The 24431-nt window shown below is 45.0% G+C and overlaps 1 long non-coding RNA gene across 1 annotated transcript; it reads right to left on the bottom strand.

Annotated features, from left to right (window-relative positions):
- Positions 1–14752: 14752 nt before the first annotated feature.
- On the bottom strand, positions 14753–17870 carry LOC118165118. The gene is made up of 3 exons (XR_004749878.1): positions 17393–17870; positions 16966–17089; positions 14753–14940 (listed from the first exon to the last, which is right to left on the bottom strand). It is a non-coding gene; the product is annotated as an uncharacterized LOC118165118 (long non-coding RNA).
- Between the last annotated feature and the right edge of the window lie 6561 nt (positions 17871–24431).

Here is a 24431-nt window from a genome sequence, read left to right as displayed (position 1 = left end):
CTTGGGCAGGAAGCTCCAGGTCCTGCACAGAATCATTTAGATTGGAAAAGACCTTTAAGATCATCAGGTCCAACCTATAATCTAGAGCTGCCAAGTCCACCATTAAGCCCTGTCACTAAACTCTACAGCTACATGTTTTCTGGATACCCCCAGGGATGGTGAATCATCCTACTTCCCTGAGCAGCCTGTTCCAATGCTTCACAACCCTTTCAGTAAAGAAAAAACTCAGGACAGTTTGTTTACAAATGCAGACCATTCGTTTCAGTTCAGCTGGGTAGGGAGGAAGGAGGATTTTCCTGCAGGAGAGAAGTGGCAGTCTGGCTGAGGTACCTTCATACGGATTAAAAAAATGGAGCCAAGGTTTTACCACAACCACAATCCCATCCATCTTCCAAAGACCCGCAAATGAAACAGTCTTCGAAGGGATCTGGAAATGATGCTCTCTTTCCCAGTACATGGGAAGAAACAGCCATACTGAAATCAGTCTTTAGCAAATATCGCTTTAAGTAAAAAAAAAAAAAAAAAGAAATGAAAACAACAAAAAAATAGCATACAACGCTCACTTTTACTTTTTTTTTTTTTAAATAAAGTTTTGTGTGATGGCTTTGAAACTAACTCTAGAGTGTGTCTCTCATGCAGCAGACAGGCTAACTATAAGATACCAAGACACTTGAAAGTCAGAAATGTAGGTGATGTTGATAACATCATCGTGCAGTGCAATAATAGTGTTCAGTCAATCAAGGTCTTTCATTTTTGGAACTGCCCCATATGAGTGTGACATTCATTAGTTCAAACCTGTATCGTGCTACAGCAATTTAAAAAAAGTCACTAAGAAGAGTATTAAAAAATGCATGAAGGAGTCTTTCCCTCAGGCATTTCTTTTCAAGGTCAGAAAGCCCTGTTCTTGTTTTTCTGCTGACATGAAAACATTCAGAGTGATGACGTGACATAAAGACCCCCACCTAATCCAGCTCTTTATTTCTGGAAAACCTTCGTCTTGTTTCAGATATGAGTGTCTGATCTCCACCAAATGAAGTGTGCCACATTCCCTGACATACCTGCTATAGGATGTGCAGACAAAAAAAATGCACAGGTATGAGCCAAGCCTCATGAATAAACACTGCTCGAAACCCGCCTTTACCCAAACCAGAAGAAAACACTTCTGACAGTTGAAAGGTATGCTGAGTGTTGTGTCTTAGCTCTTATTTTCCTCTTTGCTTGAAGCAATCACTTCCAGTCATTCATAGATCCACCTAAAGCCTTGGCCCAAAGATATTTTTATGCTAAGTAGAACAAATATTTTCCAAAATTATTTTCGTAATCATAAACATCTCTTTGAACGATTTCAGGAGAAAATCTCCCTTAGTGCAACTTCGCTTGCGTGGGTGGATTTGCACCATGGACAACATGTCCCTGGAGAAAAAGGGAAATTCAACATTTGCCACACAGACGTGGACGTGTTAGACCAGTAACCCCAGTGCATGGGCTCTGCCTACTTTGGAAGACCCCACCAGTCCACCTGACCATGGTCTCCTAGGTCTCATGTCCCCTGAAGAAACCCCATAGCCTGTTTGATCTGCAATGAGGCCCAAAGCCAGTATCAAACAGCAACCACTTCTGAAGATCATTGGCAATGTCAAGAGGAGAAACAAGCCCGTTTGACCTCCCCTGTCAGAAAACACATGGCTATTCCCATTGCACCACAAGGCTTTCAAAATATGGTGGACAGAGCTGTGCAGGGATAATTGTACCAGCATTAAAAGCAGAGTCTGTTAATATTTTATGACTTTCCTCTCCCCTCCAGCTTTTCTTGAAGCAAAAGAGGGCCTTTTTCCAGTGCAGACATGCTTTTTTCATCAACTGTTCAATTTGCCAGTGACTGACCAAGTTTATCAAAATCACACAGTAGTGAGGCATTACTTTTTGAAAGTACCAGTGTGATTTAGGTATTTAAATCCTCTTCTGTAATTATGATGAAGTTCTGCTCTGCCAATTTGTTAAAACTTGCTTTAGGGTTCCTGGCATGAAGTCTCAGGACCAAAAAGAAAATAAAAATAGTCAAACAAACATGAGGCTGGCACAAATTCACTTCAGCAGTTTTCACTTCCTCACAAAAATGTTGATAGATTAACTTTATATCCACATCTGTAAGACTGAAGTTGGGTACCTCCCGCCCAAACCACACCAAGTTTAGCTCAGGAGTAGCACTTGCTGAAACCTTTTTTTTTTGTGATAAAAGCATGAATCTGGTGTAGAAAAATGCTACCTGGCATTCTAACCTGAGCTCACTGAAAAGCCCTCTTCGGTATCCATAGGACTAATGTCCCAGCATAGTCTTATTATCATGGAGGAATACCAGACTGACCTTCCCATACCTGCCAGGACAGCGCATCTTTGACACAAGTGCACCTCTGCAAAATCTCCTGGAACTGGCATTTGTGTTCACAGAGGGCATCACACCTCCAAGCATGAAGACAGATGGCCCCACACAGACTGCAAGTCTAAGCTTCACAGAATCACCAAGGTTGGAAGAGACCTCCAAGATCACCAAGTCCAACCTCTGACCTAACACTAACAAGTCCTCCACTAAACCATATCCCTAAGCTCTACAACTAAATGTCTTTTAAAGACCTCCAGGGATGAGGACTCAACCACTTCCCTGGGCAGCCCATTCCAATGCCTAACAACCCTTTCAGTAAAGAAGTTCTTCCTAATATCCAACCTAAACCTCCCCTGATGCAACTTTAGCCCATTCCCCCTCATCCTGTCTCCAGGCACGTGGGAGAATAGACCAACCCCCACCTCGCTACAGCCTCCTTTAAGGTCCTATAGAGTGCAATAAGGTCACCCCAAGCCTCCTCTTCTCCAGGCTGAACAATTCCAGCTCCCTCAGCCGCTCCTCGTAAGGACTTGTTCTCCAGACCCTTCACCAGCTTGCCCTTCTCTGGACTTGCTCGAGCACCTCCATGTCCTTCTTGTAGCGAGGGGCCCATAACTGAACACAGTACTTGAGGTGCAGCTTCACCAGAGCCGAGTACAGGGGGACAATCACTTCCCTGGACCTGCTGGCCACGCTGTTTCTTATACAAGCCAAGATACTGTTGGCCTTCATGGCCGCCTGAGCACACTGCTGGCTCATATTCAGCCAACTGTCAACCAATACTCCCAGGTCCTTCTCTGACAGGCAGCTTTCTAACCACACATCTCCCAGCCTGTAGAGCTGTTTGGGGTTGTTGTGCCCTAGGTGCAGGACCCGGCACTTGGCCTTGTTGAACTTCATACCGTTGGCCTCAGTCCATCAGTCCAGCCTATCCAGATCCTCCTGCAAAGCCTTCCTACCCTTGAGCAGATCGACACATGCACCTAATTTGGTGTCATCTGCAAACTTGCTGAGGGTGCACTCGATCCCCTCATCCAGATCATCCATAAAGGTATTAAGGAGAACTGACCCCAGTACTGAGCCCTGGGGCAGCCCACTAGTGACCGGCCTCCAACTGGATTTAACTCCATTCACCATGAGAATTCATTCACCACCTCCATTCATTACTGTAGAAAGCCAACCTAAACTCTTGTGTGGAACAGCCCAACCTGTGGCAGTTGAGAGATGGAAAGAGAGAGGAGAGATGCAGCCACAACCAGTTCAGTGTGCAGCCCGGATCGGCCTGAGGAGCTCAACCCCATTTTCCCATAAGTTGACCCAGGAGGACTTGGGAACTTGAGAGCTGTTGGCCAAATGTCAGCTGCATCCAGGCTCAGCTATTCCTAAAGGACCCTAAGCAAGACCAAAAGGAGCCTCCCTTAAAATATGAGCAACTGCCATGGGCAGATCAGCCCATGGACATATACACATGCCTGACCTGCTGCACACTAGCCACAGGGACCCCAGGCAGCCCAGAGCCCATGAGGGCTTGGGGCAAGTCATCATGCATCCCACACCTGAGGAGGAGGAGTACACAGGGCTGGCAGCTGAAGAGCAGCCCAACAGCACACAATGCTGTGCCACAGGATGGCTTGGCGCTGTGCAGACCTAAGTCTCAGCTTTGTTTTGCTGAACACGTTCCAGCAAATCCATTTGCTCCGGTGCTAACGTTCCTGTTTTTCACTCTCTAATTTTACAAGGACTCTCTAACACAGATAGCCTCTCCATGGCATATACAGAAGGCTTCAGTGTTGACCTTTAAAGCTAATGGCTTTGTCTACATTGGAGATGTTTGCACTTGTACTCTTAAAGCCAGGTCTCGGGTTGATAAGCACTGCCAGCAAAATTGCTGGCACTCCTGGCAGGCCAACCAGAACTCCAGAGTCGTAAGTAGGGTCAGCCATGGAGACTGATCTGAGGCAGATGTCCTGCCCTGGGATCAAGATGCTTCTCACCATTCCGTAAAGTTAGATGCTGCTGCTAGCTTTTGGGCACCAGCAGCATGTTCCTGGGTACAGTGGTATCAGCTGGAAGGCAGAAGGACTGAAGGGTCTGCACTGGCTTAGTGCTCCCAGTCACTTTCATAACCTTCCTCATAACCCAGGTATGGTGCTGAAGTAAACAGATTTTCAATTAGAAACATATATATCAATGTTTGGAAGCCTTCTTGGGATGAGGTGCCATAACACTGAGGTTACTATTATTGATACCATCAGCCTAATGTCCGGTGGCAGTTCATCAAACACCCTCAGCTGTTGTGCTTATCTGTCCTGGTAGGGTCTATAAACACATACTGCTGGGCACAAGAAACTGCTGCTCCAGAGAACTTCCAACCTAGAGAGTACATGCAAGAGGAAAACATTAAACGACTGTTCTGTCCACAGCCAGCCTGGATTCTGGGCACAGCTTCACAGCAGCATCAAGTTATGATCTTATCTGTGTGCCTTGCAGAATAACAGGCATGATGAAAGCCCGTGTATTAGATTTCTTCGTATTTTAATAATCTTAACAGCAACATACTAGTGCTAATACGCTCTGGTAGGCCAACATAGCTCTGGGTAGTGGGTGACTACAGGACAGTGAACAGGAACTTTCATAAGCTGAAAGGAGGGAGAGAAATGCTCCTGAAGCAGAAAAGGTTTCTTCAAAGTCCTGAAATGACAAAAATTTTGGTCTTACAGCAGAATCTGGGTCTTACATTTTTGTATTTTCCACCAGACATTCATGCAGTTGGAAACCATTGTATTACAAAAACCTGAGTTAGAGACAGACTCAGGACAGAAAGCACTGAAAGTCTGCACAGGAAGACTTAGAAGCAACAAATACTTCCTCAGACAAGAGGAAAGAGAAATAAAAGCCTCTTCATTGAACTCTGGCTAGAGCAACTAGGATCCCCAAAGGCATTTTCAAGTAATTTCATGGAAATTTTTGTTGCCTCCAGTAAAGCACTTGCAGACAGTGCAACCTGGAATAACTAGTACACACTTGTCCACAATCTGCATCTAAGGAGGTACACATAATTAGCTAATGAGTAGATGGCAATTAGAAGTTCTTTCTTTAATGCCGGCACATGCCAGCAACTGGGAACAAAAAAAAAAAAAAAAAAAAAACAGCAAAGAAACAAGCCAGAGCTGAATAAAAAAGGAAGTTCTGCTGCATTTCCAGCAGCTGTACAAAATGGTCCGCCCAACACATCTCCAAGACCAGTGTAGCCTCCAGACAGCACCAATTGTACCATGGTAGAGCATGGAAAGGTGGACACGAGAGCAACCCCAGGGACCTGCTAGTCTGCATCTCTCCCCCTCACTAGGCAGGCTCAGCTCCCCTCCCCAGCAGGTCCTGACCTATCTCTAAGCTGTCCAAAAGCAATACTGTTCGTAGAGGTTCCCCACAGTGAGGGCCATGCCTTTGAGCACCTCTTCCTCAGCTAGACTTGGACAACCTCCAAGAGTTAAGGACTGCACAGGCGGGCTGGAGAGACCCAACCACACAGCCCCAGCGCGACATACAGGGATGCTGCGATGTGGTGGTTGTGTGGCTCAAAACCAACTGCAGGCTGCAAGGACTTCACGCACCCAGTGTGGGACAAGCACCCAGCAGGGCCAGTTACAATCAAGCCCCTACAAATACCTAAGGGAGGTCTTGGATGTGGAACCAGAAGAGCAGAGCTTTGTCCCCCCAAAGAGCTCAGCAAACATCCAACCATTTTCAGCTTCACACCTCCTGGTCAAACACAGACAGGCTCTGAAATGGGCATCCACAGCAGCCAGACCTTGTGCAAGTGAAAGCTGGCAATGGCACCATGATATCACAACTTTTCAGTTCACAGGCAGGCAATTATTCCCACTTAATTGCATCTGATAAGTGACACATGCAGACCCCATGCTGCTTAAAATTTGACTTATTTTATTTATCAAAGCAGCTTCTGCAGTTCTACGAATGGATGGCAATCCATTATCATTTTGGAGGCATTATTATTCATGCAAACATGTCCCAGAACCCTGGACTTTTTTTTCTCCACATTCCTTTTACATTCAGATTGCAAATTCCCTATCTTGCCAATGAGATTTCCTCCTCCTCACCAACCCAAAATAAATTAGAGAACAAGCTGCTATCTCTAAAAGCTTTATAAATAAAACATACAGCGCGTACACACACAAAGGCTACAATTTTAGAGTACTTTTGTATCCTGGATGGATTTGGAGATGTCATTGCAAATGCACAGATGCTGCCAGCCATGGGAGCTTAACAAGTGCGAGGCAGTTTGACATCCCATCGGATCGAGGCCTTTTGTGGCAGCTGAGGACAGAAAGCAGCACACCAATTGCTTCTATCAGGAGAGAAAATAGCGGGAGCCACACAGGCGGATTCAACAGGGGGACAGAGCTAAAAATCTTCTTTCCTGGCTCAACTACATGATTGTGACAGATTGAAAATATGAAAAGTTTTCTGGAAGTGGCTAAATCGCATCATTCAAAGTAGTTAGTGGAAACATTTGCTTTCTTCTTTAGTTCAAAAGGAAATATTTCTCCTTGAAAAAAACAATTTGAGTGTTGTTTTGGCTTCTCTTTTACAACAGAAACATGTGAAATATGAGGAGAGGACAAGAAAAAGAAAGAGTTCCAGAAGTAGGAAAGCCTGATTTCCTACTGCTGCTGATTTTTAACTAAATTATAACAAAGCTGCTGCTTAGCTACTGTCCATCTGCTGAAGATGCCCTCCGGGGGTGTATGCTGGGAGATGGCCTGGCAGAGGGACAGGCTGCAGCGAGGCTTCCTTCGCACCGCTTTGTCTACCACAGCCCAAACACCGACTCAAAGCTTTTTGGGGCTTCCAACCCTCCAGACACTAGAGGCTGAGAAGGCAGAGGATGCTCCATCCATGGATGCTCTCAGCAGCTTTGGTCTTTGCATCCCCTCTAACCACCCTGAGCATCCCTGGGGAGGGACATCACTCTGCACATCCCCTCCCGAGTCTGGCACCGCAGAAATCTCCTTCCATCAATCTAGCTCACGAAATAAGTCTCCAAACAACTGCCAAATTAGTTTCCAAATAGCTGCCTTGATTTCTAAGAGCTTAAGGGGGTCTTCAGGGATCAGTCTGGTGGATCCACTAGCCAACAAAGACCAGTGCCCCTCAGACAGCGTGCACAGAGGGAAGCATCTGGCCTTGCTGGCATTTCCTATGAAATGAGATACACCAGCTTTATATCATCTTTGCCTGCCCTGAAACAGGGGATTTCATCACCTGTGTGGGTGTCTGGGGTTTTTAGACTACACTAAGCTCCTGGCCTCAGAGAAGTCTCACAGACAGATGGTAAACAGAGCTAACAAACACCTTCCTCCGCTCCTGCTTGATTAGCTCCCATTTTCATTGAATTTCCCCTGCTCGCAGATTAAGGGAACGTGTAAAGGACACCAAAATTACCTTCTGCACCACCACTTGGCACTTCTGCACCCTTCTCCCAGCCAGTTTCTCTCTGCAAACCAGAGGGCCCCAACCTTTCTTCACACAACCCCTCCTGGGGATCATCCCTGGGAGCTTGTCTCATCCTATTCACTGTGATTTTGGTAATGGGGGGCGGTACAAAAAAGTGGGGTGATTTGGTAAATGGGAGGTGTCTGAATCTGTCCCAGCTGGCTCTGGGCACCTACCTGATGGCAAGACTGTCACACGCACACAGGTAGCTACAGCACTAGGGCTCAGCACCACAGTCCAAGGAAAGGTGACAAAAGGCAAGGGACAGAGAAAAGAAAAATCAAGCTGCCATTTTAGATACAATTTCAGTGATTCAGAGGAGTCATTTTAGTCTGCCTAATGGGTTAGCTGCACTGGCACAAGGTCAAATCACAAGTGTGTGAGAGCATTTCTCCATTTCAATTGTTCGTTTCTCCACTCCCAGCCCTCCATTTGAACCTGATGAGCAGCACTAAAAAGGAGAGAAAAAAAAAAAATCAGCTTTCCAACTTTATTGGAGAGAAAGTCTTTAAGAAACCACAGATGCCAAACATGCTTCCTCTCCATCACTCCCCTTTTCTCATACCAGCCCAGTTCCCCGGTCTGCTGCAGCTGCCAGTCCTTGAGCTGTGAGAAATATTTTTAATAGGCATTACTGAGTGTTACTGAAACAATGAAAAGCAACTGCAGATCAATTAAACAGCCTTACCCCTAAGCAGCAGCACACTGAATGGCAAGTGACAACCACCAACAGGTCAACACAACGCAGCAACTTCCCTTAAAACCGATCTACCCATAGAGATAAATCCAGCCGAGGTACAGCTAGGGTTTCATCTTATTTACAGCTGCTCTTCAGCATCAGCTGGCAGAAACAAGCTGATTAGATGAAGGCAACAGAGGAACATGCATGAATTATTCAAACTCCTTGGTTATAGGTACCCAAGTACATCAAAATCTTCGCACCTTCAGTGTTCGTGAGAACCCAAAGCAGAGCTTTTTGGCTCACGTCCCACTAAGAGGATGCGAGGCAGCAACTGAAGCAGTAATCTGTGGTGTGCCCACGTCTGTCCCATTGGTCCCCTGACCATGCTTACCTCGAGAGACTGTCCTTTGCTTTCAGAAGTCCTCTTTAGCCATCTCTCTGCCTTTAGGCAAAAGGTAGCTTATTAAAAGACATAGTAGAAGGACACTGAATTGGCCATTAAAAAAAAAAAAAAAAGATTTGTAGGAAACCAGGTATAATTGTTAGCTTGACAGGCCTGTTGGGACACCTCTGGGCAGGACTCTGAAGTGCACAAAGCGGCAGATGGCGATGGTAGCAGATGAGACTTCCTTCCCTCCATTCCTGCCCTCTCCCCCTTTAGCAGCAGCATTTAGTAAGCATCTGTCCCAGACACCCTGAGCGTTATCTCCATGTGTCCTCCCAGCTGTTTCCATTAAAGGAAGCCTTCCTCCAAAGGCTGAATCTCTCTGAAGTATTTTGTGTGCTTGCTGACACTCAGGCAGTTGCTTTCAAAAGCAAACAGGACAACGTCCTCTGCCAAAGCCATCTCACTGATGCTGTTATAGCTGTCCTAGATGACTGATCTTCCCTCCACTGGAGGCACCCTAAGAACAGTGGGGACCAGAGACGAGGCTGTCTGTAATAAGGTTAGACAAAACCCTACATCTGAGCTTGTTTTGACCATAGGGAAAATTTCAATCCAAGAAAATTTCACAGGTTTACTTTAGAAAACAACCTTCTCCACTTCCCAAACAAAGAAGTTCTCCTTCATGCTGACTTTTATTCCACCCCCTTTTTTTTTGGATGACATTAAACTGAACAAACTTGAGTTACTGGGACATAAAGCAGAAGAAAACGAAGACCAATTCAAAATCATTTTTCGTTTATACAGCTCTATCTTATTAAAGACTGTTGACCTTATTAAGAATATCAGTTTAACAACCCACTCCAGGAAAAAAATATACATATGCATGTGTTAAGCAACGCTTGAAAGAAGTATTAAATCAAATAATGACAGCTTGCTGCTTCTATCCTACCAGTCACGCACTGCTTGTTTCAGCATCTGCATGTCATACAAGAGACTACCAAGGGTACGTCTCATGCCCTCCTTATCTCTCCAGGGCAAACCTGTCTTTATGTAGACACCTTTATTGCAAGGACTTTTTATTCATTGCTTACACAGCATCTAGCACAAAGATGCTTATGACAAAGCCCCAAGGCACTTCCACAAAGGAAAATAGCACAGGAATTGCCATACAAATGATCTGTAACATCATACTTTTCAGACTTACCAGCTTCCACTAGCTGATTCTCAGAAAATTTGGATTTTTTCTTCCTGTCTAAAGGATGTAGCAATATGACTCACGCATCAGCCACCGCAAGCCTGGATTAAACCTGGGTTCAGATCCAAAGCTCCAAACCAGGCGCCTATCAAGGACAATCTGCATTTATTTTCACCCAGACAGCCTGCTCAGATGGCAGCTGGGGTAAGGACTTGGAGCAGACATTGCAGAAAGAGACATGAGTTTTGCTGGATCAGAAGTCCAAAGATTCCCTAAACTGCATGTCAGAGCCTTGTCTTTAACCTAGATACATTCCATGGCAGAAACCACTACGTTTCTGATCCTCCTTCTCAGCATCCTAAATAGCAGAAATGAACTCAGTGCAACAAAAGGGATCCCTTGTTTTAGGCTGTCTTCGTGGATCTCATGATAAATGATATCGTTTCCTGATCACAGAAGGAAAAAAGGTATCAGCCACCAAAAAGGTCCCCAAAAAAATCTAAGAGGTCCCACTCACCAAGACAGAAACCAATGATTCTAGCCTGTCACTGATGCATGTTCCTGTAGCTTGTCCATGAAAACACCAGTGAAGGTGACTGTTTATAGCCTTCTGAGGCCAGCCATCAGTGCTTTCCTCCCTTTCTAGTTAAAATCCTCTTCCTTCATCCACTCTAGATGTTACCACCACCCAAGTTTTGGTGCTTATATATATACACCAGAGGCAGCTGTTAAGGGAAGCAGCTGCTTCACCACCACTCGGTGACTGCTGACTTCAGTAACACTGTCTTGCCCTCATTCACTCCAGAAATTTTTGAATACCTTACTATCTTACTATGGCAGCCACATCATTTTCTTCCTGCACATTATATCAAAAGTATAAATGATTTGACTTCCCTTTAAGCTCTTTGCTTGCTGTGTTTCTCCTCTATTTCCTTTTAGGCATGAACATAGTACCCAGTAAATCTTGTAAGACCTTAGGTTGTCCTTTCTTTGGAAGTCTAGGATCCATCCTGGCAGGAATCCGACATCTGGGGTACTGCAGCAGTGGGAACTGCCGTTAATTAAATAGCATCGTTCCTGCTTCGCACCCTACTTTTGTTAGGCTGACCTGCCACTTCTCACCTTAAACTGGGCATTATGGTCACAGTCTTGTTGCTGTGCTTAAGAAGCCTCCTTCCAGACATGGTCTGTGTGTGCACTTTGAGGCTCTGGAAATGTGGGGGTGAGTTTAGAGATGTGAAGTCTGTAAGTGGAATTAGTCCACATTTCCCAGGGCTAAAGGCAAACACGCATAAGGGTACCAATGGATAACGAATGGCCACTCATTATGTAGTAGCAGCTTGAGTCTGAGCCTCTGATCGTGGCTTGTGGGTCACGAGCTTTCTTCCATGTCTCTGTAGCACCTCACAAACGGGGCCCAGCTCCCTGCAGGCAAGCACAATTAAGCAGTACTCGCAGGAGGAACAAATTTCCTCTGACAAAGTACTGCTGTGTTCCTCTATATTACCTCCTTATCCGTGAATAAATGCAGCAGGCTTATCTTTCCTACTCTGTTTGCTTTAATAACTAGCATGAAGCCTGTATTTATTACCAAAATCCTGCTTTTAAATCTCACTCCCAGATAAAGCAGTAATGACATGGCTGCTCTGCTCGGATAGCCCAACAGCGACTCGCCAAAGCAGATGCACACAGGGCATCTTTATATTTATTTAAATGGTGGAAAAGGCCACAATTCATCCCAAAAAGGCGAAGCAGCAGCTGGTTTCTCACTGAGACAGACTCAAAGTAACAGAAAGCAGGCTCACAAGAGGTACTTACAGGAGGGTCTTAGAAGTTCAGGTGTGTATATCTCATTGTCCATGGTCTGGCAATCAGCAGGGTGAGCTGCAGGCTTTTCTTTGCTGGGAAACTGCTTGTGTCAGGGAGCAGCGTTCACACAACGATGTCCCCACGCCTCCTTCCAAACCCAAGGATGGTGATGTTGTCGGTAAGAGAGACATTTTGCTTGAGGAAAGACATAGGAAACTGGTGAGAAATAAAGGGTTAAACAAGTGCCAAATACACACAAATGGATTGAAACACTCAAGTTTTCTACAGGCAGAGCCTCAACCAGCTTTTAAAGGGATTTAAAATCATCTTCTCTTGGCTCTAATGGCAATAATAGCAGAGACTGCCAGCCCCAGCTGCTCACCAGGATATTTTTGTGGCTTCCTCACTGAGCAGAGCAGTCAGAAGGTCAAATGCTGCCTCGGACCACAGCCACCGGGTTAAATCAGGGCCAGCAAACCCCAGCAGCAACATATGCCCATGGCGGCAGGCACATGAGTGGCACAGCTGCTCCCATGCTCTGCTGCCCACCCATGGGCACGGACCAGCAGCAGCACCAGTGTGTGCAGGCCTCCAAGGGAACAGGGACACAGATCCCAGCCACCAGCACAGCTGGACCAGGAGAACATCTCGCCATGTCCCCAGCCTCTCAGCTTCTTGGTCCAGTCAACGCCACCCCTAGTAAACATCACCCTCTGCCCTTCCCTGAAGATGACCGATGCCTCTAAAGTGGTTTTTGTCAAGTGTTGAAGTGGGATTAGATTTAAAGAAAAAAAAAAAGGCAATTTTTTTCTGGCTCGATTTTGCTTTTTACCCCCCAAACCAGCTCATTTAAACTATATGGCTGCTGGACAACTGCACACAAAATTAGATGGGCGCATGTGGGAGGAGACCAGGGACCTGCAAGGAGCCTGAGGACAGCTGGAAGCACACCAGCCCCAGCCAGGGTTGGGGGCCACAGGGGTCTCAGATGCAACGCAGTTGTGTTGGATGCTGCTAATTAATCCCGGTTTGTTTTGGCTTTCATTGGTTTAAGCTTAAACAGATTTAAGGACAGACTGAATTAAAGAAGTGGGCTTGCACTTTGCAAGAGCTGGGCCACCCGTGTTGCTGTTTTTAATTACAAACAACACTGAAGAAACTTTCCCCCCCAGTTTTCTCATTGGTGCTATTTCAGAAAAGAGTAGTTAGTGAAAAACAACTGCTTTATGAGATGGAGCATTTGTGGGGATTTTCAAGGATTTGGATGCTTCTTGGTGGATGCCAACTTGGGCTCACTGGGCAGTGTGACCTAGAGATTGCAAGGAAGTGACAGTGCCTACTGAGGGCTCCTGGACAGCAGCTCCACTTGCTAAAATTAGAGCAGGAATCTTTGTTTTTAAAAAGCCGAAGCATTAGCTTTTAAGTAAATGTTCAGATGTTTAAAGCTAGTTCATACTATATTAGGAAAACCAAGCAATTTCTGCGTAGGCGGTTCTGACAGAACCTGGCACGTGCTGGATTTTCCAGATAAAGTCTTCAGCTGAATAAGCGATGAGAACAATTTAAGAAGTCAAACCTGGGTATCTGTGAGTTGAAAACTTGACTGAAATCCGGTCACACTACGGAGAGAAACTTGCCACCTGCACTCTCGTGCTAGCCTCTATCCAATCTGTGCCAAAACGCACAGCAGCCACCATCTGAGACAACAGAAGACAATCTCTCCCCTAAGGAAACCTAAAACCCTAAGAAACGACGCCCTAGAACCCATTCAGATGTTCAGCTCTGTGCATTTATAGAATCACTGCAGTTCACAATAAACTATGTACATAATACCAATAAATAAAGTGTTTGAAGGGGATAGGAGGCCAAAGCTTTTGTGTCTTGGATAATTTTGCACCAGCCCAGATCAAACCTGCTCTTCACACCCAGAGAAACAGCAAATCCCTGCAGGCTGCCAAGGCATCCAGCTCCAGGCTCCAGTGGTCCTGCAGGAGAGCGACCAGCTGCCTTCAACAGAACATTCCCACGGATGTTGTGTGTCACAGCTGCTCCATAACAGTCTTTAGATTTTAGCTGAGAACTAGTTTATCTTTAGGATGGTCTAGCAAACATAAAAAATATAAGATTGTTGCAGGATTTAACTAATGTCATTGAGCTTCACCATCACGTTCATCCCAACTGAACCCAGCCAGACCATTTCGTGAAGGACAAACCACCTCAGAGTCCATGTACTCAGCTAGCATCCTCCCACCTGAGAGCATTTCTTTCACATTGCAGAGCCATTTGCCAAAGGCATCATCACTTCACAGCACATGCTTTCATACCCACATGACACAAAAAGGCACAGGGACAATTTACAGGTCTAATCCTACCAGGTGAGGGACTGTTGTGTTGTAAGCAAAATTCAATTAGGAGACCTTGCAAGATCAGCCTCTGTACTTGTTAGCAGCCAGCACAGGGCAGCTATGTTTTTCTGCCTATTGACCGAGCAATCGAAAGGCAACTGCTGCACGCAGCCAGAGCAACATCCAAATTGCTGTACGGTTCAGGAGCGGGGGAGGCTTCCAGATATAACCAGCCTGAAGGGGCCTGGTCTACCTGATTACAAGGCTCCAAGTTTGCAGACAAAACGTTGTCACTGCCCTTATAAGAAATCTTTCATATGTGACATTTTGTTAGCTTCTAACAATAACTAACCTAACCATCGATATTTGGAGCTCACAGCTGTAGACTGCATGCCAGGATTTAGCTTCTGTTTTCCACAGAAACTTCGTAGAGTCTTTTCCAGGCTAGGTTTTGTTGTTCCCAGCCCTGGGCTTCTCCACATGCAGGAGCCAGCAGATTAAGACTTCAGCCATTATGAAAATCTGCATCACGTCAGAAGCAGTTGGTGCTCTGATGACAATGTATTCAGCACAATCTGACAGCCAGCACTGAACGACAGCAGCGATTTCCAGGGGGACCAGTGTCTGGAAACAGCGTAAGATAGAGACAGCATCAACAAGACAGCCTTGACCTTGGCCTCTTTGGAGGAAGTAAATTTCATTTGGGCTAAGAAATTCATGTTAACCAAGGTGCTTTCATCTTGTACAAGGAGGAATTGAGGAAGGATGCCCTGTCAGGTGGTGGCTGCACAAGTAACAGCACACCCAGATCCCAACTCCACATCCACAGGATAAAATTCATCCTCCCCTGGGCTTCCAACTTACCTAACAAAACCAATTAAACATCAGCTGCTCACAACTGTTTGTGGACAATGAAGTTATTTACAGACCAAACTATTCTGTGGATAATATTTAAGCACTTATCTCCATCTACTTCACTCTTTAATCTGATGCAAGGAGCAGGTGAGGTTGCTTCTTCCTTTTTTTGTTCATTTCCTTCTGGTAATTAACTATCTCAGCCTTTTCCAGTAGCATGAGAAACACTATTTCCCATCAAAACTAAGTAGATTCAACAACAAAAATCACCATCTCCTGCTGGAATTATACAGGCACTAGAGAGATGACCTGGATAAAACATTTTTTTCCTGAAATCCAACCTTTTGTTACAGCTTAGCTTTTTTTGGAGGGGAGGGGTTGAAAAAATAAGTTCAAAATGCAATGGATCATTTACACATTCCATCCATCAAAAAAAAAAGAGAAAGAAAGAAAAAAAAAATACAATCAGCAAATACCAAGTATTTCTCTGCAGGTCGATAGCCAGTAAAACAATCTGAAAGAGTCCCTGACCTCAGCTGAGCGACCTCTGAGATGATGGATGCTCCCAAGTTCTGACATTTGACCCGTCGTGCAGTCAAGAGTATGCCCACCCCCAAAACCAGCCATCACGAGCAGCCGCAGCCAGAACTGGATTTAAACCCAGAGGCAGGGAACCAGACTTCATTGATCTTATCTGGAATTCAGTGGCTCAGTGGGGAGCCCAGAAACCTGAAATTATGGACTGACTATAAAATCCTCCTCTGCTGTTATTTCTGACAGTGTCTCTTACAAAAAAGGGAATATACTACTTTTAATCTGGTGCCTGCCTCTGCAGCTTTCATTAGAAAGCCTCACATGAATGATTAGCTGGTAAATATCCAATTAAATTTGAATTGCTGCTGTTCCAGTTAGTGAATTTACCAATATTTGTTAGAATTTTATTCATTCACTCCTGGTCATTAACGGTACCCAAATGTCAAGCAAAGCCATCTTGGTGTACATGATCTTTTGGCAGCCCAAATTTATTCATTGAGCAAAGGTCAGGAATTTGCTTAATTACAAACACAATTGTTAAGAGCAACTTAGCACAAGTTAGTGAAAGCTGCACTCAATTTGTTCAGCACAGCGTCCTAGAAGTTCCCATGGAAAAAATATTGTGCCCGGCACATTAAGTGCAAATTGCATTATAAATTCTCTTATAATTAAAATTGCCATTTCTGTGCCTCCTGCCAGACCCCACACTCTGCTGAACAGACATCACTGAATCCTTGCTGTTTCCATGGCATTGTTAACCTTCGTAACAGCTAGGTCTCTGCACACCCCTGGGAAACAGCTCATTATGGGCTGTGGTAGCCCAAATCACTGCAGAGGTACTCAGGTAAATCACTCAAAAATAAAGGGAGAAAAGATTGACGTGCTCTAAACCAGTGCATCACAGGGAAGACACCTCAATGCCAAGCTCAGCTCTGCAGTGAAACATTTATCATCATAAACACAGACCCGGGAGCCCTTGGAGCCTGTGCTTGTCCCTCTGGGCATGATACATGGCCCAAGGTTGTTCATCTGCAATGAATTTCCCTCAGTCACTGACCACCCCCTCCCCCGCCCCCCCCAGCACAATATTTATGGCCCAAGCCCTGTGGGACAGCGCTGGTATCACTCCCTCACAACAGCACCTTGCCTGGGATCCTGCTGGGCCAGGACACAGGTATAAGCTTTCCTGGTGAATTCACAGTTTAAAGCAAGGTTATGATACCCTTGGTTAAAAGGGCAATAGAAGTGCAACTTAATTACCCGGTATTACAAGGCAGCTATTCTGAGAGGCTGCAGGAGGAAATTGGCACCGTTCTGATGGAATATTCCACGTGGTTAACAGCAATTTCATGCCACCTCAGAGAAGACAGGCAGTTATCTGTATCTGTTGAAAGGTAATTGTGACATGCAAAGTGTTATTCTTTCCTTACATAAAATATAACCTTATATTTTCAGGCTATATACCTTATATTTTTAGAAGAGAAAGAAGCAAAGCAAGAAGAAAAAAAAAGCTAAAGTTAAGCTGGAAACAAATTGGACACAATTCAAAAGGACAGTGGAAAAATACAGGATGAGAAGGTGAGTGTGAGCGGCAAGCAAACAGAAGGAACAGGACATTACTGTGCACCACTAGTGCTGTGCAAGCTCGCAGTGCAAAACGAGCAAACATCCAACCACGAGTAAACACCTAGGAGTAAAGGAGGTAAAAAGTACAAAGACACTGACAGGGCTTCTCAGCTTTAAGGCCTCAACAGAACATCCCTGCGTAGCTTTGTCCATACCATGTTTCAGGTGCGGACAAAGAGATGAGAACTCAGAGGAGAGGAAAGTGTACAATCCATGAACCAGAAAATCTGGCTTCCGAGGAGAGACTGGATTAATCAGGGGTTAGTTAGGCAAGGGGAGAGAACTGAGGAGGTGCTTTAACTCTTTAAAGATGTAAAAAGTGGCCAAAAGCTGCCTCTCTGGCAGCTGAACTCAGGGAAAATCCAAAAGGTTTAAATCAGGAAGCTTAGGGTAGACAGGAAGAATTTAATAGTAAGATCTTTATTAGGAAACCTTACTGGAAGATCTGGAACACATTGCATAGGTAAGGTGTAAAGTCCTTGGTTTATGTAAGTAAAGGTGATTCAGGCACAGTCCGCCCTGCCCTGGGACAAGGGATGGCCTCTGACTGCTGCAGGTCCCTGAGGCAGCCTGGCTTCTGTGTCCATACTGAGGAGCAGAGGGGCCCCGTACCCCTGGAGGAAAGCAGAACTGTGCCTGCTCTGAGCCACCTCCCCGTTTGGATATCCAAAACCTGAGCAGTTCTCATCATTCTCCAAAAAGTACTCGGGACCACGTGAGGATGGGCTTCGCTTGAGGGGACATCCAAGGGTCCTGGAAGAGATGCTCCTTTTGCCTATTGGGCTGCAGGTCGGTAAGGAGAGCCACTGACCCATTTCTCAGCACCAACAGTGGCCACATCTGATCTCACCAGCGTGTTCACTCGTTTACTATTTCATTGGAACAAAATTAATGACCCACAGAAGGAGTATGAGCAGAAAGCAGCCAACAGCACTGGAAAGGATGGGAAGCTTAGCTGAGTGCTTTCAGGGCAGCACGTGTAGCTCTGGGCTGCAGAGGTCCCAGAGGGCACAGCAAGATAACTAAAGCAACACTCATTACCTTTAATAGTGAATAAGACCAAAAAAGTATGACTAAAACTTGCAAAACTGTCACTGCTTACTTAAAATGCCAACCACGTGCCTAAAACAGAAATGCCCAACCTCTGCCTGGACAGTCTGTAAGCACTCTTCCCCCTTAGTGCTTGTTGTCTACCCCATGGAAGTTTTCCACTGAGGAGATTTGCATCAAAACAAAAAATACTCCATTTTCCAGAACAAATATGCCCAGAAAGACACTTTATAAGTGCTATTAAATCCAAGCCTTCTAAAGCAAGGGACACAGGTGCAATACCTCAGAAGGGACAAAGAACCAGAAAGCCTATCAGTTCCTTCAACACTACTTCCTTGTAGCAGTAGAATACATCTGGACTTCAGTTCAAAATTATGTTTTAGCACACAGAAAATACACTTTACTGTTGGTTTTTGTTTGTTTGTTTTAAAACTATGAGCCATTCAACATCCCCTTGCCAGCAATAAAAACTGGTCACATCCTGAGCCTCTTTCCTTGAGGAGCCTACCTCCAAAGAGGAACCCGAGCGAAGCAGGAGGCAGACGTGGCTGGTTATACACCAGCACCTGAAAACCCAGGAGCACGCCTGTCTGTGCAAGGCTCTGTCGCAGCAGTGAAAGACCCAATTATGCTCGTCAGTTTTTAATTAGGAAATGACGTGTGATTTACAAGGCTTAGTGCAATGTGATATTTTAACAAGCCAGGATTGACGTTTCAGAATCACATTACAGTAACTTTTTCTTCCCCTTCCCCCTGAGTCATTCAAGCAAGTAGTTCAGACAAAAGAGAAAAAGTTGTTTTGTTTTGGTTTTCTGGGTTTTAATCCTAACCAGAGCTGCTTCACAGAGAGGCACCAGATGAGGTAGGACAAATTAAGTCACCATCGGACATGGGAAGGCCAGCAAGGTCACAACATGTTTGGGAATTCCCAGAGGAGAGCGTGGTACACTCAGTGCTGACAGTAGGTACTATGAAAGCAGCCCATAACACACAAAACTAAAGGTATGGAACGACAGCTGGCTGTTTGGGATGTAGCTATGGCCAGATACTTCCCATATGGCTCCTACTACAGTCATTCTCCCAATGCAGATGAGTCCTAAGCTTAATGCAGACTCTGGTAGAAAGACAACTGCTCATCGGTACACACGTACCAGGGTTTTAAGGAAAACTGTGAGGAAGAATAATAAAACGCATAGATTCCAGCTGGAAAATTTTGCTAGCAAGAACAGCACTGTTCCAAAAACAAGAGTACAGAAAGATTTGTGCTATCCTTGCCTGGGAGAAATAAAGAAAGAAAAGGACAGATATGTTTTAGACCGAAAAGTAGAAGTCAAAGTATAGCTTTAAATGAATAGCAGAGATGCCTCTTCACAGATTTGGAATGGATACAAGCAGGCTAGGAATGAAAACAGCAGTTCTGGCTGTACCACATCATTGCTCATGAAAACTCACACCTGAATACATCAGTTATGAGCAGCCTGACCACCAGTTTCAGCTGGAAGGCAATCACTTCCTCCAGCACACCTCCACGTAACAAGGTGAGTATAAACTTAAGCAATGTGTAGACAAACCATGATCCTTGGTTGGGCACAGCCTGAGGAACCTCCTGGATCAAAGTCTCAATGAATTTCACAGGCCCCAGAGTGTGACACAGGGAATTAAGTAAGCGTCTGAAGGGAACATGCCCAACAACCTGCCTACAGGAATGAAAAGCAACCATTAAGGGGTAGCAGCTAAAACAGAAATTGCATTGCTCGAAGCCGTACTTCAACATAATCATTATATTTATGTACTTTAAAACCTTGCTGTTAAGGCTTTAATCAGACTACTCACTTGAAATAACTGCTAAATCTTACACTTTCAAAACCAGATCTTTTCTATCTACATCTACGCAAAATGATCAGAATATAAAGGTTTCCACACCATGGGATTTAGCTATTTCCTGATGAAGACAACTTTCATAATCTGAAATAAATTATTCCTGCAGCGCAACTAAAAAAAATACTGCCTGTGGACTGAAAGTACTGAAATATCAGTACATGACAACACACCATTAAACCCCACCACCCTTAGAAGTCCCTTAGAAGTTGCAGCTCCCAGGTTCAAATTCAGAATCTGAGCCCAGGTAATTCAAATCTTGTCCCCTCCTTAAACTGAATAAAACATGACCTGTGTTTCTGTTCTGCATATTTCATTCACTGTAGTTCGCTTCCGTGTAACTCTCAACAGCAAGTTCTGTGAAACATAAGAGGATGGCTGTGGGATGTGTCTTCCAGAGTGACTTGACTTTTGCTTTTTAAACCATCTCACCATTAATTACAGAACAGTTTGGTATTTTTAGTAATTCTGTTGGTCTTTTTTTTTTTAAAAAAAAAAAAAACAGTTATTCCACCTAATTCCAGTTGCTTCTGTTTATTTCAATAGCAGAATTTCCATGGTCCTATAACAAATCAGGTTTAGTTTTCTCTCCTGTTGCAGTATCAGATAGGCTTTGCTAAGTGGTCAATCCACAACTGCAAGTCTCCTCGGGCACCAGACATATCAATAGCCATAAAGGCATTTGAACTCAGCCCAGTGGCAAGGCTGGAGCCTACAGAGGTGAGAACGAGGTAGCACAAGCAGCTACGTCCATGTAGATGTAAAGCCCAACCACATTTCTCAACCATGACAACTACAAGAGAGCTGGGAAGCACTGCTGTAACATAAAACATCTTTTATGTCCTACCCAAGCATGGTTTTCCAAGGACAACACCATCAGTGATGTGATAACACATTGACTGACCACATGGGGAAGGCTCTGAATAAGACAAGCACCAGGTGAGGGCACATACCTTAAATGTTCCCACCTTTCCCAGCCATAGGTGAAAGAAGAGGTCTTCTATACAGCAAGAACTGGAAGCTTCATCAGGAACAAGAGCCTGGTCCAGTTCCTTCAGCTGCCTCAGGCACTTGAGCTGACATCTGAATTTGGTTGCTTAAATTAATTCCAGCGTCCCTCTGGGCTTCCTTCTGCTTCCAAGTAGCCAAGACACAAAGTACACCTCGCATACCTTAGACAGGTGATGAAGAGCAGGGACAAGAGGGGACACAGTCCCCCAGGGCTACAGCGCTCTGTTGCTGGAAGCAGCTGAGCAAAGCTGCCCTCATGGGAGTTGGCAGCACTCAACTATCTAATCTAAGAGGGAATAACTTTGACCCACAGAGGACAAAATCCCTTGGAGCACATCACCTGCACCCCATAATGAGAGCAGGCAGCCTGAGACAGGAGGAGTGGGACACAAAGAATGGGACACTTCATGTGGAGACCCACCAGAACCTGCTTGTTTCTGCTGCATCCAGCCCTGCATGCCTGGAGGAAACCTTGCAGGTTTGGTCCTTTAATCTATGAGGGAAGCACGTTAATTCTTTAAGACAGAAGACAAGATGTGCTTGATTGGTTTGCTGACTCCCACCCAAGGGAAGGCTGTGCATCACCATTCTGTTCCTTCACAAATGTAAGCACCTGCTTACCAAAAGCTTCAACTCTTCACCCTTTAAAAAAGTCATCATAAGGAACAGGCTGCTAAATTTGCTGGATTGGCTGTTTAGACGTTCTAGTCAGAGACTTCATGGGTTAGCAATGGTTGCAAAATACATAAATGACTATGTATCTTAGTAAATAGATAACATGTACATAATTTATGTCCATGACTATTTTCATCTGATTTTATTACATGCACCTCACACCCATGACATGATACATTCAACATGTTAATCTTTGGTATGGATTAAGCATGACCTAAATTTTGGTTTGTCTCTCGTGTGCTCTTGCAGGAAAAAGACTGTTTACAGTCACACAGCTCAGGCATGATCCCACAAATGCAGACAAACTCAGGGATCTGCTCCGTGCAAGCCCAGCGCTGTTGGCACCCACCTGTGCAGAAATGCTCCAACACCCTTTTATCCTTCTTTCTCAGCTACTTTGCAGACACAGGCATCAAATGGAGAAAACAACTTGACCACAACACTGCCTGCACTCTGTTTCAACTGCCTTGTTGTCACGTCAAGCAGAACATCAGGGCAAGGTGGGAGGGAGCAAGCACGAGGGAGAGAAGGAACACAGGGCATGCAAAGCAGAAATAAAAATGCAAAACAAGAACTATAGCAGAGGAGATCAAGAACAAAAGAGGCAAATTCAGGAGACAGGCACTAGTGAAGCTGACAGGTGAAGCGATGCGAGGAGCGCATACATGACTGGATTTCAGTAGGCATGATGATGCTCTCATTCCTATCAAAATGGCTGTTGCATGAATGCCTTCTCTGTGCCTCTCTATTTACCCTTTGCTGAAACAAGGCTCACGCAGCTCCCAGCCTGGGACAATAAGCAGCCATTCAAAACTTAACAATAGTCTCTAAGTCTATTGAGAGCAGCTTTGACAGATGGGCACTGCTGGATTTAGATGTGCTGGCTCGCACCGCTCCTGCCTGCTGCTCGTGGTCCCGCGCATTAGTGTAAGCCGCCCTCCTTGGGTTCACCCTCTCTTTGGCAATCACATAACCCTGGGGATTAAGCAGCAAGCAGAGTGTCTGTTCAGCAAAGGCCTGGAAGAGGTTGTGTGCGAGCCAGAGGAGAGGCAGAAAAGGAAAGAGCAAACTGGAGGAGGACAGGCCAGACCCCAGCATGAGGTATCCTGTTTGCAAAGCCCACAGGCTTCAAATACATCAGCAACCCCACACAGCTGCTCCCAAAATCTGGAGCTCACCTGACCAGATGTAATTGTCAGCACAGGAGTTATCACCAGAGCCACCTGCACCATCTGTTGAGAGAAACAGGCACTTGTCAGGCACCTTCCGTCCATCCCTGTGGAAGCTGGGGTCTGATGGCAGTCAGATGAGCTGCCCCATTCATTAACCAGAGCTTAGGGTTACCAGCCCAGACATAAATTTTTCTGCCATTGGCATAGAAACTTAGGTGAAATTAAACCCAAGACAGTGCACATGATGCTTGCTTGTCATGCTGCCAGTTCCATGCCAGCAGTTCTTTGGCCAAGATGAATAAATATCCCTTTGACAATCTGATGATTAAAATTAAACATCTTATGCACGATGTCAATGGAAAACCGAGAGAAGTGGCTTTATGTAATTAACAACTGTTTGGGGAGATTTTTCAATAAGTTTTTAAGGGCAACATTATTTGTCATACACCTGCCCTAATCAAGGTTAACACCAAGAAAATGTGGTTGCCTTCTGGGAAATTACTCACCTTGCAGACAGTACAGGAAGTTTTTTGTAAAGTCAGGACTCATCTCCAAGTGCCCAGTCTTGAGAAAAGGTCAAGAAGATACCAAAGGATTGGGGTGTGAGGGGTTATAATGCTTATGGGTTTCCAATTAAAAAGAAAAAAAAAAAAACAGTTTCAGGAATCCGTACCCAAAAACCCTGCAGAGGCCATACCCATACTGGAAGCACAGCTTGGGACACTTACCACCTTGCTTCGGAGCCACTCTGCTTCTCCCAGGCCTGGCATCTTTTTCTGAGGCACCAGCCCTGCAAGCAAATGAAGAAACGAAGCCTCAGCAACCTTTTGCTCTGTGGAGGGAGCCACAGCCCTGTAACACAAGATGAGGCTAATAATATCTTCAGGACACATGGGCCTGGGTAACACAAACGACATGATGGTGATTCAGTTCATAATTAAACTTCCTGTTAGAAATATCAAGGTTCCTCCGATGGCACCGGCAATTGCTCTTCTGACTCATCTAGCTGTTGCCGTAGCCAGGCAAAATGAAACCTTCTTTGATCCTGAAGGTATAAATAATTAAAGGAACTATTATTTTGAAAGAGTACCTGGCATTTCAGTTACTGAAACACCATCAAAATAAATAGCTACATGCAGAGGAAAATACTACATTCTACTTGAGAACGGTGGCTTTTATTACAACGTGTATTACCTGAAAGACAGCAATAAAGCATCTATCCAGTCCTCCCGTGGAAGAGATTTACTGCCCATCCGTAGCCGCTTCCACCAAGGTTATCCTACATGGCCAAATGAATTGTAGTCAAGTGTGAAT

Source organism: Oxyura jamaicensis, chromosome 3 (genome assembly GCF_011077185.1).
Source record: "Oxyura jamaicensis isolate SHBP4307 breed ruddy duck chromosome 3, BPBGC_Ojam_1.0, whole genome shotgun sequence".
Classification (NCBI taxonomy): domain Eukaryota; kingdom Metazoa; phylum Chordata; class Aves; order Anseriformes; family Anatidae; genus Oxyura; species Oxyura jamaicensis.
The sequence above is the reverse complement of the archived record's forward strand: the minus strand, read 5'-3'. Positions and strand labels throughout refer to the sequence as shown.